The following is a 14,493-nucleotide window of genomic DNA, read 5'->3' on the forward strand; positions in this document are numbered from 1 at the left end:
ACATGTGGGTGTGGGGAGAAGGCAGGGGGCAGGGGGAAGGGTCCCCCGGGGCAGGTGGGGAAATGAGCCCTTGACCTTGTCTAAGTCCAAAGGCAGAACGTGCAATACTGTTAATTGTTTAAAAAAAAAAAAAATTTGGTTATGCAAAAACAAAAAAACTGCGCTTGAGAAAACTTGGAAAAGTACTTACGGGTGATCCATCCCCCTTGCCCGGTCGTCCAGATGTCTTTTGTACACATAGACCACTTATAATGCTTGGAATTTGTATACATAGCTTTACAAATAGCAGTCACAGGGGGTTTGTATGATCATTGCAGGGAATTGGGGGGCTGAAGGAAAACACGAAGAAGAAAAAAGGTCTCCTGTGACCCCTCCAAGCAGAAGCAATCGCTGTTAGTGTTTTGGTCTCTACCCTGTTCTTGCATACCTCATAGCCAGCACACATATACTGCATTTTATATTAAGTTGGGATCAAATGGTGCGTGTTGGTCTCAGCGAGATTTCTTTGCTTACACGGAGCCTCCTGGAGCTCACACAAGTAAATGTTTTTGTCCGGGTCACACAGTAACAGCAATAACAGCTGGCTCCACGGCGGCATGTGTGCTGGACACGTGCCCCAGGATGCTAGCTGGTCCCCAGTTTGAAATGACTCAGGGAAGAAGGCCACCATCTCCTCCCAGGCAATTGCAAGCCCCTCTGCGCAGTCTGTGGCTCCCACTCCACCCCACCACATCCTCTTCTCCACTCAGCACCCAGAGGATGCTTTTGCATGTGACTAAGATGTGTCAGCCCTCTCTCCACCCGGTCAAAACCCTCCCACTGTTTCCTACAGTCAAACTCAAGGCAGAATGCAGAGTCCTGGCCTGGCCCACTGGGCAGCACAATTTGGCCCCAGGGCCCATCTCTCCATCTTCATTTCCCATGTGCTCCAGCCCCATCTGCCTCCCTGCTATCCCTGGGAGGCAACGCACCTCCCTCCCCAGGGCCTTTGCATCTGCTGTTCCCTATGCCAGAATGCTTTTCCCCAACCTCATCTTGTGGCTCCGTCCCTCATCTTGTGGCTCCCTCCCTCCCTTCACTCAGGTCTCTGCTCAAACATCATCTTCTCAGAGAAGCCTTCCCTGACTACCTTTCCGACACAGCAGTCACTTTGCCCAGGTTTAGATTTCCTACAGCTCTGACCATGACCTGATTGGATTGTCTGCTTTCCCCATTGGCACAGCCTCTCTATGAGGGCAGGGACCAGGTTGAAGTGAATGAGGTACTTGCCTCAGGGGCAAGACTTAAGGGGGTCCCCATCCCCCCACAAATCCAGAGAAATCATATTTTAATGCAATTCTTTTAAAACAGAAATTCATGTCTACAAACTCCATGATGAAAAAAAAATCTACATTTTAAATGAAGACAGGATCTGTTTCCCTTAAGCTTCTGTCTTGTTTAGAGCCATTGAGCCACAGCTGAAGCTGGGAAATAACTTGCTGAATAATTTAAGAAGATCAGGAGCGAAAACAGTTGGGTGGAGGCCAAAGACCAGAAGCAGGTGGGCAGAGGGAGGAGGGTCGCCCCCAGAGGGGGCCAGGCTGGGTGTTCTGAGGAGCCCGAAGCAGTGGGGAAGGGCGAGGTGGGGCCCTGAGAACAGGGCAGGGCTCAAAGGCCATGAGTTTGTCACCCTAATACTGGGTTTACCTCTTCCTGGGGGTTGAGCCAGAAGACACGACCAAACCAAAGATGGGGAGAAAGAAGGATTTATTACTGTTTGTAGCAAGTAAGGAGAACACTGGGGATCCTCACAAAGCAGTGTCTCCCCAACAGCAAAACTGGGGAAGTTTTCAGCTCGGAGTACCTGCATATTCATGAAGGGGCTGGAGTGGAGAAGAATTCAGCCTAGACTTGGGGCAAAGGTCAACAGAGTCTAGAGTTGATTGAAGTCAAGAGGGTCAGCAAAGGTCATTCGCATCATCCCGTAGGTTCCCGTTGATCTGGTGGTTGCACCCTCAAAGAGGGGTTGAAATTTTGCAAAACAGCTCAAGATAGTGTTTCTGGGGGGATGGGGTGGGTGTAGCTCAGTGGTAGAGCCCGTGCTTAGCATTGCTTAGCACGCTTGAGGTCCGGGGTTCAATCCCCAGTATCTCCATTAAAAAAAATTAGTAAAAAGAAAAGAAAAGAAAGGGCTTCTGGCTGATCTTTACCATCGAAACAGAACTTAGAGTCTTTACAACTGATTTACTGTCTTTGCTGTGGTTTCTTCTTTTGCCTGGAAACAGCCATTTGTCTGTGCATTCTTCTGTTCCCTTAAGATCGTTCATTACTGAGACCAGTTTAAGGGCCAGCGTGGCGGCCAGACTTAGATCACAAAACGCCTTCTCTTACGTCAAGAAAGCCATGCCTGGTTCTCTTTCTCTGGGGGTCCCCTACCCTATCTGCTTCCAAGTTGGGGTCCTGCTTACGGGAGAGCCGGGAGCTCTGGTGAGGAAAATCAGAGCTGGAGGCGGTGGCGGTGGTGGCAGTGGTGGCGGTGGTGGCGGTGATGGTGGTTGAGAAACTTGAATAACTCTTTGTGTTGGTTTCCCGTGGCTGCTGGAACAAACTACCACAAACTGAGTGGCTTCTGACAGCATAAATGTCTTCTCTGGCAGCTGGAGGCCAGAGTTTGAAATCCAGGTGTGGGCAGGGCCACGCTCCCTCTGATGGCTTGGGGGGGAAATCCTTCTGCTAAAGACTGGATGGCATGTCCCCACAAATCCAGGTGGAAACCTAGTGCCCAAGGAGATGGGACTTGGAGGTGAGGCCTTTGGGAGGTGACCAGTCATGATGGGATGAGTGTCCTTATCAAAGGGACTCCCGAAGCTTCCTTGTCTCTTCGGCCCTGTGACCCCCTGAAGTCTGTCTCAGCCCAGCAGCCAGCAACTTTCTTCAATCCTGTGGCCCCAGCTCAGACCTGCCTTTGGCCTCCAGGTCCTAGATGGGTCTAGAAGCCCCACAAGAGAAGCAACTGATGAGGAAGGTTAATGAGGCTGATTAGGGATCTGAGGGGAAGGGGAGAAACTTCCCACCCTCCATTTATTTATTTTTTGAGGGAGCAGGTAATTAGGTTTGTTTCTTTGTTTTATTTTTGGAAGAGGTACTGGGGGTTGAACCCAGGACCTTGTGTGTGTTAAGCATGTGCTTTACCACTTGAGCTATGCCCTCCCCCACCCCTCCCCCCCACCACCCTCAGTTTCTAATCCCCAAATTGAGATCTGGGCCTGCATGAGGGGGACCCAGGCACTGACACCTGAGAGAAGCAAGGAGACCCAGCTCTGCGTTTACTTTTGCGGGAGGAGAGGACTGAGGCCACCCATTGCGGGAATGTGGAAAGGACCTTGGGAGCCTTGAGACAGCAGAGCTCCTTGGAGCTGGCTGCAGCATTTCTTGGGGACAGAGGTTGGGCAGTGCAACCTCAGACCAGCGTCAGGAGAGCCTGGCTGGCTCCGGATCTCCCCTGACTTACTATGCAACCCTGAGCGCAACTCTCCCTCTGTAAGCCTCGGTTACCACAGCCTAAAACGATGGCCCAATGACCCTGCCGGCTCTTGAACTGTTCCTCCTTCTGCTGAACCCAGAGCCTCCCTGGCAGTGAGTCTGGGAGGCCCCAGGGAGCTGAAAGCCAGGTGGTGACCAGCACCCCCCACCCCCTGACCCCACGGCCAAGTGCAGGAAGGGTCAGGGCTCCAGGCCACAATAGGCGGTGGGGGTGGGGAGTAGGGAAGACCAGGGCCTGGGAGGAAGACACAGAACCAAGATTTCTTTTTTTTCTCCTCCTCTACTTTTTTTTTTTCCAATTACGTACATTCTCATTGTAAGAGAACACAGAAAACATGACATCTTTCTACAGGTGCTGCATAATGCAGTGCCCAAGAGTATAGGCTCCATTTTCGAGCTGCAAGGCCTTGAGCAGGTGACCTGAATTTTCTGAGCCTCAGTTACTCAGCTGTACAATGGTCCCTTGGGAGGATCTAATGAATTCGTGTATATAAAGGAAGCAGCGGGCAGGGCCTGGCCCCAGGCATGGTCTCCACAGGGTTAGCTGTTGCTGCTGCTTGCTAGCTCCCACTCTCTCCCACGTCCGGGTATGTGGTAACCCCCGTACTCCTGCCACCAAGTACGTATGCATATGTGTTGTGTTTTTGGCAGCGAGAAGAGGTAATTAGATTTATATATTTTTTAAAGGAGGTACTGGGGATTGAACCCAGGACCTCATGCATGCTAATCATGCGCTCTACCACTGGGCTATACCCTCCCCGCCGCCATGCTTTAGGCATTATTCTCCAACTTGTTTTTCCACTTCAAATATGTTAACCTGTGTTGGAGATTGTCTTAGTCGGTTCAGGATGCTGTAACAAAATGCCATAGACTAGGTGGCTTATGAACAGCAGAAAGATATTGCTCACGGTTCTGGAGGCTAGAGGTCCAAGATCAAGGGCCAGCATGGTTCTGGAAAGAGCCCTCATCTGAGTTGCAGACCATCAACTTCTCATCGCATCCTCGTGCAGAAGGGGCGAGGGTGCTCTCCGGGGCCTCTTAATATAAGGACTCTAATCCCAGCTCAGCCCTCATGACCTAGTCACTTCCCAAAGGCCCCCACCTACAAATACTGTCACCTTGGGGGTTAGGTTTCAGCACATGAATTTGAGGGGGTTGGTGGGCACAAACCTTCAGTCTAAAGCAGAGATCTTTCCAACTCAGTGGGTGGAGGTGACCATATTGTGTACAGCCGCCCTGTGGGCCTTCATCGCGTGGATGTGTTTTAGGAAAAACTCACTCACTGTTTCCCTCCACTCATACTTGCCACGCTTCTGACATCAGATGTGTGGGGGTTTCACACCAAGCGGTTCTGACACTAACTGCCTAGAATCAGCACAGACCACAGGTCAGACCGCCCTCGCCTCAGGTACCGGTTTCGAGCCACGAGTCCCTAGGTTACCGAGAGCTTCTGTCCGACTTGGCTACACATCAGAGGTTCCTATGATCCCCTCTTTGGGTTTGATAATTTGCTAGAGAGGCTCAGAGAACCCAGGAGAACAATTCACTTACCACTGTCGATTTATTACAAAGGATGTTTTTAAAGGATACAGATGAGGAGCCAGATGAAGAGGTCTAGATGGTCCCCAGCACAGGAGCTCCTGTCCCCGTGGAGCTAGGGTACACCCCACCTTCCCTGCATATCAGTGTGTTCCCCAGCCTGGAAGCTCTCCAAACCCCATACTTTTGGGCTTTTTATGGAGGCTTCATGACATAGGCATGATTGATCACCAGCTCAAACTCCAGCCTCTCTCCTCTTCCCAGAGGCTGGGCAGGGCGAGGATAGCTGGAAGTTCAAAGCTCCTAGTCATGGCCTGGTCTTTTCTGATGACCAGCCTCCAACCTGGAGCTGTCCAGGAGCCCACTCAGAGTCGCCTCATTAAAACCAAGACACTCCTATCACTCAGGAAATTCCAAGGGATTTAGGAGCTCTGTGTCAGGAAAGGGGGGACAAGACCAACATGTAATTTTCTCTTCCAGGATGTGTATATTTTTATTTAACCCATCTCTAATTGTTGGATATGTATCGGAGTTCAGACTTTTCACCCTAACACATGCAGCAATGACTATCTTGGTGCTCGTAAATCTTAGGAGCTCGTAAGTCCCAGTCAAAAGGTATGGAAAAAAATTTTTTATGTTTAATTTTTTTTAATTGAAGTATAGTCAATTTACAATGTTGTGTTAATTTCTGGTGTACAGCATAGTGATTCATTTATACATATATATGTATATATATATATATTCCTTTTCATATTCTTTTTCATTATAGGCCATTAAAAGGTATTGAATGTCTTTCCCTGGGCTATACAGTAGCACCTTGTTGTTTATCTATTTTATATATATAGCAGTTTGGATCTGCAAATCCTGAACTCCTAATTTTTCCCTCCCCATCCCCTTTCCCCTCTGGTAACCACAAGTTTGTTTTCTATGTCTGTGAGTCTATCTCTGTTTTGTAAGTAAGTTCATTTGTGTCCTTTTTTTTGAGATCCCACATGTAAGTGATGTCATATGGTATTTTTCATTCCCGGGCTTGTGGGGGCCTGACTCACCCTTCACGTGATGCTCCCCCTGTGTGTGTCCCAATGTCCCATTTTTATAAGGACACCACTCATGTTGGATGAGGGGTCCCCTCTCCTCCAAGGGACCTCATCTAACTAATTTTATCTTCAAGGATTCCATCTCCAAATACAAAGCTCATTCTGAGGTTCTGGGGGTTAGGACTTCAACATGAATTTTGGGGGGGGGGATGCAATCCAGCCCCTAACAGTGCCCTTATGTAAGCTTCCCTCGAATGTGGGCTAGACCTAGTGATTTTTTTTTTTTTAGTTAAATTCATGTAAAATAAAATTGACCATTTTAAAGCAAACAGTTCAGTGGTATTTTGTACCTTTATACTGTGGTACAGCCACCGCATCTAGGTAGTTCCAGAACATTGTCACCAACCCAAAGGGAGACTTCGCACCCATTAAGCAGTTTCTCTCCCCAGTGCTCCTGTGTCCAGCCCCGGGCAACCACTCAGCTATTTTCTGTCTCTATGGATTTTTCTCTTCTGGACATTTCATATCAGGGGAATCACACAATATGTGGCCCTTTGTGTCCAGCTTCTTTCTCTTGTCCTGTGGACCTAGTGACTTGCTTCTAACAAACACAACAGCGCAAAGCGAAATGACAAAGGCAGGCTTCCATCCCCCGCCCTTCCTAGCTCTTCAGCTGGCTCCTGTGATGGGCACCAGCTCAGGCTGTAAGACGCTGCCCTGGGCAGACACCCACATGCAAGGAAATGAGGGCGCTGACTGCCAGGGCTGGCTTCACAGCTTCCAGGGACCAGTGCAAATGAAGACGTGGGGCCCCCTGTTTAAAAATCATTAAAGTTAGTGGAACAGGGTTTGTCTCAGTGGTAGAGTGCGTGCTTAGCATGCATGAGGTCCTGGGTTCAATCCTCAGTACTGCCATTAAAAAATAATAATTAAAATAAATAAACCTAATTACCTCCCTCACAAATTTTTAAAAATATGAATAAATAAACCTAATTACCTCCCCTCCCCCTCAATTTTTTATTATTTTTTAATTTTTAAAAAAATTTTTTTTGGGGGATTTCAGTTTCTCACCCTTATCAAGACTCACTGCCTCCCAGCATCAGTATTTATTGAGCATTTACAGTGTAGTAGGCACAGTAGGACACAGAAAACATTGTCCCTGCTCTTGAGGAGCTTACATTCTAAAAGAAAAAAAAATACACCTCTTTTAAAATGGTATTTTTGTTTGGTGTTTTCTGCAAGGCACTGAGGAAATAGTTTGCAGGGTGAGCTTTGGGTATAACTTAGCACCATCATTATTTCAAGAAGAGAGAAAGAGGAAGGATTTTAAAGGCAAAGACAATGACAGACCATTCAGGAAAGGCAGGCTTTACAGGGAGATAAACACAATCTCATCAACTCAGGGGAGATCTGCTGCCGTGAGCAGCATGAGGGAAATAGTTCCTGGGATGCAAGCAAAGCAAGCAGGGTGTCCTCACACACTGAGTGGAGCCAGGAGGATCACGCAGCCTTTACTCCAAGTACATGGCCACCAAGTAGGAATGATTGGTGACAAGACAGAAGGCTAAAAGAAGGTAATCCTGTGCACCTGACAAATAGAATAAAGGATCACACTGAAGGCAGGCTATAAGAGTATCAAGAAATTCTTAAAAACAGAAGAGATTTGGAAGCATGAAACTTACCGTGTCATGATGGGCCAAGAACACTGTGGCTTCCTAAGATAGAAAACGCCATATACCAACATTTTAAATGGAATACATAACATTTTTTCAATCAATTCTCCCCGCTTCTGGAAAAAAAATTTTTTTTTCAGGGGAAGAGGGGAGCCTGGGACATAGTTGGAATATATTAGTAGCATTTTGTTGTTACGATAAACATTTAAAATTGGTAAAAGCCCATTAGCTGCCTAGAGGGAATACAGAACAATTTCCAAAAATGTACAATTTCCTTTAGAGAAGTTTCAGAACCGAAAGACTAATTTACATGAAAAGCTGTAGAGAAAGTAGTTGAAAAGTCCATTCATAAAACTTTTATTCCACTTACATGAACTTAATACACGTGTTCTTAACAATTATGCTTGGATTGTTCATGAACATTTCATAAAACATTAAACAAAGCTAGCCATCATCTCAAGTTATTTCCCTGTTTAACTATTTTTATAGCACATGCATGTTAGGCAAGTATCAAAAAAAAAAAATCACAAAAGCAAAAAAACCTAAAAAAAAGTTAAATAAATAAATGAACCTAATTACCTCCCCTCCCCCCAAACTTTTTTTAAGAATAAAAAGTATTAAAGTGACTAAAATATACAACATTTTTCTTTTTTCTCTGGTCTTGTTGGATTTGTCATGGTGCTTTTTATCTGCTATTTAATGTCACTGATGAACGTCATTTACTTTCAAACCAAATTTGAAATTATTAGCATGAACTTTACTGTTTGTCTTGATATCATGCGGTGGCCATTTTTAAATGCTAATGTGAGAGTGCTAAACTCACATGCAGAACCGTCAGACTGACACAGTGGGCTGTTTCACCGCTTGTGTGCACATAGGACTGCGTGTCGTTCTTGCCGGGACACTGACACTCCGCACAGAACTAGCTGAACTGTTTTTATTGCACGTCTTGATGTTACCAAGACTCCATATGGAAGCCAGCAGCTCCCTCAACACACCTTGTACTCACCAAGATTTTGGTTTAATAAATGCCCCAATGGGGTTCCCAGGAGTTTCTCTGGATTTCTCCTGTTTCCTTCAGAATGCATAACTTTTCATGAGCCCAGTGCACTTCGATCACCAACCATCATTTTTCTTTTTGATGCTCAAATTGTTACAATTTGGCCAGTGGGGCTCCCTTCCAGCTGGCTCCTGTGTCCTTTTGACATGACCCCATTAATCTTTGAAAGCTTTCTGCCACAAACAAGGTGTCCCAGTCTCCCCGTGCTCTCCCCCTGCCCCAGACCTGGAGCCGCAGTTTCTCCAGGGAGCCCTGGTTCCTTCAGTGCTGCCTTCTTGATGGATGCTGAGATTGGGACATGAGGGAGCGTCATAGTTTTAAATGGCATTTCCCTAATTACTCCTGAGGTTGGGGATCTTCTACATTCATTGACCATTTTCACTTATCCTTCTGTGAATTGTCTTTTCTCAGCCTTTATCCAATTTTCTCTTAGATTTGTTATTTTGTAATTTTAAAATCAACTTGATGTAAACAACAGGGTCCTACTGTTTAGCACAGGGAACTATATTCAATATCTTATAATAAACTATAATGATAAAGAATATGAAAAAGAATATATATGTATAACTGAATCGCTATGCTGTACACCAGAAACTAACACAATATTGCAAATCAATTATACTTCAATTAAAAAATAATAAAATAAAATAAAAATAGGGGTTTAGCAAAATTACTGGATACAAATTCAAAAGGCCAAAATCAATGCTATTTCTGTATGCAAGAAAATAAATGTTAGAAATTATAATTAAAGAAAATACATTATTATTAATCAGTACCAAGGAATATGCTTCAAAAAGGTCTCTATAAGACCTTAATAATGAAAACATAATAAAACTTTTTTTTAAGTAGAAGCATTTATTTATTTAAAAAAAAATTGTTAATGGAGGTACTGGGGATTGAACCCAGGACCTCGTGCATGCTAAGCATGTGATCTCCACTGAGCTATTTCCCTCCCCTCATAATAAAACTTTATTAAATGAAGCCTAAAAATGTTTTTAAAAGATAAATATTTAAATATGGACTTGTTGGACCTCTTTTTAAGTTTCTAGATCTTGGTCCTTTATCAGTTCCATTCAATGGGACTATTTTCTCCCATATACTTGGCTTTTAACTTTGTCTAGAGTGCCTTCTCCGCCACAGAAATTTGCAGTTTTAATGTCATCAAATCAGTAGATCTTTTCAGTTTATGGCTCCTGGGTGGGGCTTCTGGGTGGGGTGACTTCCCAGAGAGGCCTGGTTGCCTCAAGGTTAGGTAAATTGCCTAAGGTCACAAGTCAGACAGCTACTTAGTGAGTTGAGTATATCAGAGTATTTGCCACCAAAGCCAGTGCCCTTTGCCCAGGCCATAGGGTCCTCCCAGGGTGGGGGGAGGGAAGATGCAGCGGGGGTGGGGTCTGCAGGTTGAGCCCAGCTGGGATGTGGCAGGTGACGTGGGCACTGAAATAACATTCAAATTCCATTCCCAAAGGTCCGTTGGAATGACCAAGCCTTGGCAGAGACTGGGATGACCCTGATAAGGGGTGAGAACAGCATGTGCAGTGGAGCAGGCTGCTGGGGGAGAGGCGGGGACTTCAAGGCCGCCTGGGGGAGGGGACACCAGGAGGAGACAGCTGAAAAGTATCCCTGGGGCCCCAAAGCCGGACCACATCAACCCCTGGGACACTGGACGTCACAGCCTCTCCCTTGGGTGGCAGGCAGTTCTCAGGCTGCTTGGGGTCTTGTAGCGTCCGAGCGCCGTGATAAAGGGTCACATGACGACTTGAAAGGCTGGCCGGCAGAATGGTAGCAAGAAGAGTTACATAGGCGTTAGCATCTTACTAACATTCACAAGCCCTCTTAAGAGTGAGCCCGAGGCCTTATGCCTGTAACCTTTAGTTGGGTCTGCCTGGTTTTCTGCGGAGAAAGCAGGTAGAGGGAGCAAAAGGAACTGTGGTTTCTCTGGGATCCCGGGATCGCATGTGGGTTTCCTTGATGCAGTACCCCCACATCGCCACGAGGTGGAGACTCTGCATCATCAATACCAGCTGCGTGCGCGCAGGGGCTACTGGTTCCCTTCTCCGGAAAATCCCTCAAACTTTACACATCCAAGTCCACTTCGAGCCCGTGGGTGAGGGGAGGTAAACCAGGAACATAAATGGAAAGGAAATCTGGGGTCTGGGTAGACCAAATTCTGGAGAGAAGGGATGCCTTTCTCAACAGTCCTCTCCACTCCCCTCCTCTGGCCCCTGCCTCCTGGTTGGGTCCCCTGACCCTTAGTAGCCTCTTCACTGGCTTCCCTGTGTTCGCCCAAACAAGTCTGTCCTAAGCACAGCCAGAATGACCCTTCTAGTACTGGGTATGGTCCATGATGGCTGGAAAGAGCATGGGCCTTGGGGCAGGCACTCCACTCTGTGCTCCACCAGCTGTGTGACCTTGGGCACAGCTCAAAACCTCTCTGAACCTTGACAAGAAAGTCAGCATCCCTTAACTCAACAGAATTTTATTGTGTTCTAAAAAAAATTCAAATCTCAGCTGACAAAGAAACTCCTAATATTTCACTCCCCAGGACAAATACAGGGACTTCCTTACAGGTATGTTACCAGAGCCTTTTGAGTTTGTGAACTTATGACGTCAGGGTCCTTTGCATGTTTCTCCCGAGGGTCACGTTGCTCATCTTCTTGATCTGAATGTCACGAGGGGGCCTCAAGATTGCTCAGACATGAAAGGAAGCCTGTCATTCTGATGTGCTGGGGAACTGACCAGTGGTTGCTCCCCTCTGCTGCTTTCCTGCAAAGCTGTGCATACAAAGGACAAAGCTTCTCATTTCAAAACTCTGAATGTGTGGTCTTTATTCACAAAGCCTGTTTCCTCATTGTAAAGCTCGCCCTGCCTACCTTGCAGGATTGCTGCTGTCAAGATTACAAAATGTAATCACATCTGAGAAAGCACTTTTCACAGAGGGCTACACGAGTGTAAAATATTAGGATGCTATTTGCTTGTTTAAAAAACCCTCCATTACTTACAGGATAAAATATAAACACCTTCTCTTGATCCAGCAGAGCCTCCAGCACACACCCACCTGCCCTCCCAGGCTTGTTGCTCATTATCTTCCCAATACATCCTGTGATGCAGCCAAACCAAGGGACCGGAAGTTTCCCTGCCGTAACCTGGGATTCCTCACTCCTGTGCCTCCCTTCTTATTCTTTCCACCTGGAACTTCCTTTCCTCATTCCTACCCATCAAGGTCTTCCCAGTACCTTGAAGCCCATTCAAAGAAAAGTTTAGACTGTGTTTTTCAGTCAGTTATAAAAGTAATACATGCATATGGTATGAAATGAAAAGCAAATCTCTGTCTTTCTCCTCTTCACCCCCTCCCCCACTTCCCCAATGCAAGGTCACTCCACAAACTTCCAGAAAGTGTATGTGGCTCCACTAGCATACAGATGTATGCTCTCTTTAAACTAAATTATACTAAACACGCACCTTACTCTTTTTCACTAAATAGATCTTGGATGTATTCCTTTTCAGCACAGAGAGAGTGGGCTCCCTGCTTTTAACTGCGGGGTGACATCACCGCAAATTATACCCCTGTTCTGTTTAACACCCTTCCCTCCGGCCGGACAGGTGCTTGTTTTTGCAGCCAAGGCTGTGATAAGCATGCCTGCACCCACATGGCAGGGCAGCGAGCCACGTTTCTGTGGGACATATCTATGACATCAACACCCACCAGGAATCCCTCCCCTCCTGGGGGCCCCTACAGAGCTATCCTTGGAGTTCCAGGGGTGAGCACACAGCTCAGATGTGTGGAGCATTTGCTAATATCTACAATCAGATTGTGATGGTAGGTTCAAATCCCAGCTGCTCCACCTATATCTCCTCATCCCTACAAGGGAGATGATAATAATGTTACCACTCCTGGAGCTGTCTCAGGGATTACATACGCTAATGTATTACAGCACTGGAAGCAGGGGAAGGACTCAGAGTGGCTAGCTGCCCTAGTCCTTCCTGTCATAGTCACTCGTGCACTTCCATCCCCCCTAGAAAGTGCCAGCTCTTCACATGGGGGCCCTGGTCTAACCCCTCTCTGCACCCTGAAGCTTCCCAAGATGCAGATGTGGTGGGTGCCCAATAAATGGTCCCTGCAGGTGCTACCTGCTGCTTTGGCACACCCCTTACCTCAAGGCCTGGGGGAAGGGGAGAAGGAGAGAGGCCTTTCTTGGGAGAAAGCAGGGAGCCCCTCCCCTTCTCTTCATTTCTTTTTACAATATGGTCATTTTTGTTGGTGGTGGAGGCAATTAGGTTTATTTCTATTTATTTAGTTGTACTGGGGGTCGAACCAAGGGCCTCATGCATGCTAAGCACAGACTCTACCACTGAGCTATTATACCCTCCCCCATTTTCCATCCCACCCCAAATCAGGTCAGTGATAAATGCCAGGAGGGTCTGGTGGAGGGCTCAGGGGCTCTGTAAAGGGCCCACCCTGAGACCAACACCACTGCCTGATTCTGGTCCCCACGGTCCAGACCTTGTTCCCCTCCTACCACCCAGGCCTGAGTCTCTTTTCAAATTTAATTGTAGAAAGCATGCAGGTCCTGGGTTCAATCCCCAGTAACATCATTTAAAAAAAAAAGAGAAGAGAAGAAAGAAAAATCAAAGTTGGGCTTCTCTGGGCTGAGAGCAAGTTGAGAGATTGGCTCAAATTTGAAGAGACATTGGGACCCTCCTGTGAATTATCTAAACTCCGCCCCTCTGGCTGTAGAGCCCCAGCACCCATGATTTCACAGTGAGAAGGCTTGACAGCCAACTCAAGTACTTCAGTAGTTTGTTGAGAACAGGCTCAGAGGGTCTAGGGCCTGAGCCAAGGCGACCCTATCCCAGAAGCTGACCCCGCAGCCTCCAGAGCTTGCAGGCTTTCCTCTGAGTCCGTTGCAGGAGGCCCTGTGAACCAAGGTTCTGCCCCATCAGGAAGGTTTTGTGTCGCCGGGCCAGAAGCAAAGCGGGTTTTTACTGGGTGTGCCCTAAGGGAGATTCCTCCAAAAGACCCCCGCCGCCCACGCAGGCACCCAACGAGGGCTTCTCCTAATGGCAAACTCTAGGCAGGCTTCTGTCACCGGCACCAGTTCTGGACTTAGGCCGATGGCGGGTGGGGGTGGGGGAAGTTGAGTAAGACCTGGCCTCAGCCTAGCAAGGAGCCTCCGCCTCGGGAGGATGCGGAGGAGGGGTGCGTTTGCCGTAATGGAGAGACGGGGCTGTGGCAGAGATCAGAGGCTTCCCGGAGGCAGCTGCATCAGGAGTTAGACCAGTGGAGACGCTCCAAATGTGTTTCCAGGGAAGGGTGAGAGATAAAAGGTTCGAGAGGACCGGCCCATGTGGCCTGAGGATGAAGGCGCTGGAGGGAGGGGTGCAGGAGGTGGCTGTTACTGGAGTGGTTTTTCTTGGGGGTTGACATGATTCTGGCAGTTCAGACCTAGATTATACGCTTTGTCAGAGGCCCGGAAGAGACCAGCTCCAGTGGAAAATAGGGCTCTGCTCAGGCGAGGACACCACTGTTCTGACTGCTGAAGGGCAGCGCGAGCCCCCGGAGCCACAGAGCAGGACGCCGAAGCCGGGACGGACCGGGGGGCCCCGCCCCGCCCCCGCCCCGCCCCCGGCTCCAGGGCCCGCCCCTGCCGCGGGCGCGCAG

The sequence above is a fragment of the Camelus dromedarius genome, chromosome 16 (genome assembly GCF_036321535.1).
Source record: "Camelus dromedarius isolate mCamDro1 chromosome 16, mCamDro1.pat, whole genome shotgun sequence".
NCBI classification, from domain to species: Eukaryota; Metazoa; Chordata; class Mammalia; order Artiodactyla; family Camelidae; genus Camelus; species Camelus dromedarius.